The sequence below is a fragment of the Adiantum capillus-veneris genome, chromosome 13 (genome assembly GCF_014529385.1).
Source record: "Adiantum capillus-veneris isolate H3 chromosome 13, ASM1452938v2, whole genome shotgun sequence".
Classification (NCBI taxonomy): domain Eukaryota; kingdom Viridiplantae; phylum Streptophyta; class Polypodiopsida; order Polypodiales; family Pteridaceae; genus Adiantum; species Adiantum capillus-veneris.
The window spans coordinates 83,669,003-83,672,813 of record NC_140943.1 but is presented as its reverse complement, the minus strand read 5'-3'; positions in this window follow the sequence as shown (position 1 = coordinate 83,672,813).

Genomic DNA, 3,811 nt, shown 5'->3' with positions numbered 1-3,811 from the left:
TCATGTAGTAGAGACAGTAATGTAAGCTCACATGACATTTATGACACTTTGTTGCCTCTTTTCAGTGGTGGAAATACGAATGCATGTTCCAATGAGGCAAATGTACAGCCTATGGGGGTTTCTGAAAATGTTCTGGATCAACCTATGACTGATGCAAATGTACATGATGTACTTGATGAGGAAAGGGCTGAAAATGAGCAGGCTAGAGGTATGCCAAAATGGCTGGTGCACACTTTGTGTGACAGTAAATTGGATGCACCTTTATCTAGTCATACTCATTCAGGATCTCACCATGCATCTTATGCATCAGATTGTTATGCTTTGGCTGTGTCTAGTTTACATGATGTTGAGGAGCCTCTATCTTTTGATGAAGCACAAAATTCAAGAAATTGGATGGCTGCCATGCAATCAGAATATGATGCACTCATAGAAAATGACACATGGACTTTATGTGATTTGCCTCCTGGAAAAAAGGCCATTGGTAGGAAGTGGGTTTACAAGTTGAAACGCAAGCTAGATGGTGAGATCGATCGCCATAAGGCTTGACTTGTTGCAAAGGGTTATGCACAGCAAAAAGGCATAGATTATGAAGAGACTTCTGCTCCCACTTGTCGTATGACTACTGTGCATTTTCTATGTGCATTGGCAACTCATTTTGGTTGGGATGTACATCAATCAGACATTGTTACTGCTTTCTTGAATGGTGACATATTTGAGGAAGTTTATGTAACACAGCCTCGCGGTTTTGTCATAAAACTGACACTCATTTGGTTAAACGAGGCTTTCGTAATAGTCCAAGAGAAAGCACATTGTATGTAAAGCGTGAGGGTGATGTACTTCTCATTGTGGTTCTTTATGTTGATGATTTGCTGATCACTGGACCAAATGAGAGACATATTGCTGAATTTAAGGCTGATTTGAATGCTACTTTCAAGATGAAAGATTTGGGGCTGTTGCATCATTACTTGGGTATACAGTTTAAGCAGTGTGATGGTGGTATTGCCTTGTGTCAGAAAAGTTACATAAAGACATTGCTATGTAAATTTGGACTTGAGGATTGCAAACCTATTGCCACTTCCATGGAAACAGGTTTGAAGTTGAGTCTACATGATGCTGGCGATCCTGCTGATGTCACTCTTTACCAAACTGCTATTGGCTGCCTCATTTATGTATGCAGCACGAGGCCTGATATTTAGTTTGCAGTCTCACAGGTCAGCAGATTTATGCATAGCCCAAGGTCTAAGCATTGGCAGGCTGTCAAGAGGATTTTCCGCTACCTTAGTGGCACTTTACATCTTGGCTTGTTTTATCTCAAGGGGGGATCATTGCCGCTAGACTTACATGCTTTTTTGGACTCAGATTGGGCTGGTTGTTTTGACACGCGAGTGTCCACAAGTGGTTTTTGTTTCATGCTTGGTAGCTCATGTATATCATGGTTGAGCAAGAAGCAACCTACTGTGGCCACTTCGAGTTGTGAGGCTGAGTACAGTGTAGTCTTCACAGCTACGGTTGAGTGTGTATGGCTCAGACGCCTTATGGCTGATTTGGGTGTTGGACAAGACACTGCCAACACTATCTACACTAATAGCCAGAGCGCATTGGCAGTTGCGAGGAACCCAGTTTTTCATGCTCGCACAAAGCACATTGAGTTGCATTACCACTATGTCAAGGAGAGGCTCTCAATAGGAGAGATCAGCTTGGCTTATGTGCCAACATAGGACAACCTTGCAGATCTTTTCACAAAGGCATTGTCTCGTGAGAAGCTTGAAGCTTTTCGCAAAGCTTTGGGCTTACTCCCCTTTGTGGACTGATCATGCCCTCAGGGCATGGCACTTCCCTTTACTCATGTGCCAGCTCTCGTTCACCGCATCACTCCAGGGGGGATTTGTTACCATATACATGTGGTAGTGATGTGTGTGAACACACTAGGACCGCCAAGGCATTTTTTTCCTCTTTAGGAGGTGTTTTCCCCCGAGCATTGTATATACGCCCATCACTCTAGGGCTATCTATCTTTCCATTGCACACTAAGTAATACACTCTCTATTGTGTGCCTTGAGCTTCCTTCGTCTTCTCCAAGCTATGTGTGTTTCTCTGCAACCCTAATTCCAACACATATGTGTGTCCCTAGGCATAGAAAATGTCGGATGTGACGTGCTTATGCTAGCCGGTATGGTCCCATGGAAATAAGAACTTGGGTGTTGTGGTTGGGGAGTATAGGTTGTTGAAAAATTGGGAGGGGTAGGGACTAAATGAGTACGAGGAACGATGGGTGTATACGATTGGTACACACTTGTAGGTACTGTTGCAGGCATTGAGCTACCATGTAGCGGTGCTTTACTAACAAATGAGGTCCATGGAGTGTTTCTTGGCATGCCCATCATTGGGGTAGGCATGGTAGCCGTGGCATCATCAAGGGAAAGATGAGCTAGACTTAGAAAGGTAAAGCTATCACTTGTGGGCTCAGATTGCACTGAGACCCCTGGCGAAACAACATATGGGGGATCCATCGGACTTATCGAGGGAGTCTCCATTTGCGATAAGGTTGGTTGTTTAGCCTTCCCTGTATCCAAGAATCTCATGAGACCCGTCGAAGGCATGTGGATCCCCTTGTTCTGTCTCTGTAACTCAATCACCCTATGGATGAACTCACAAACTCTTTGTTGTTGATCCTCCACACTAGTAGCACCCATTGTGGATTGTAAGACATCCAACCAACCCACGTGATAGGTGTGACCTGTGTATATGTCAGTTAGAGTTTCCGTTTGTAGTTCGTACTCCCAGTTCTCATTTAAGAACGCTCCATCTAGGATTGAGGTGCTAGGGGTGTCCTTTGAGCTAGATGCAATGTTGCTTTTTTGGGGTTTTCCCTTAGCGGTTGCTAAGTCAGGAGCACTCGATTGCCCTCTTAGCAAGGATATTAACATAGGGGCTTTCGCTTTTAATTCTCTTTGTTGCTCTGCCTTGCATATGCTCTCGACTTCCTTTTTCCTAGCCGCAATGATATATCGCTCAACCTCTTGCACTTCGGCAAGGCTTCTACCATCGGGTAATATGACCTCAGAGGGGAATAGTTTTGAAGAGTCAGAGGGTGCAGTGAATGGAGTATTCATGTGCACATTCTCTAAGGCATAGGGCATAGGGTCTACGTTGGTCATGAATTGAGAATTTACTTCCCCACCCCCCTCATTTACATCATTAACTCCATGTTCGGAGTGAGTGGCTCTACTAAAGGTTTCCTTCAAGCGGCTAAGCACACTCGGCCCGGATCGTGGGCCCATGGCATGCATGTCGTGGCTTGAGCTATCGGGATTAGGCATTGGAAAACCCTCCATGATGTCGTAGTCAGAGGAAGAGTCACTAGCCGCTATGTTCGGGTCTTAGTTTGTACTACCTTGGGTCCCCGCCGAGGGCCCGGAACCTAAGGTAGGTGGATAATGAGAACTCGTGCAAGTCAAAATTCTCTCTAGTTGCTCCGTCTCTAGCACACGACCAGAGAGCAGATGCATGTGCCTTTGACACCCTACAAGCGTCGGCGAATAACCTCTAAGGTTAATCGCTTACTTTTTTAGGCGTCCGTTTTCACACGTTTTTTAATGTTTTTTTAATGTTTTTTAATGATCAGGTTTTTGATTAAAGTGTGTGATAGCTCAAAATGAGCGTATCACTCAGAGAGTCGTGGTGTGCTTTATAGCACAACGTTCGGTCACCTGAAGCTCCGTTGATCCTCAAAAAAGCCGATTTTTAGCTACGTGTGAAGCTAAAATACGTAATTTTAAAGGATGTCTAAGGCTTGAGCCTGAGTGTGAGCT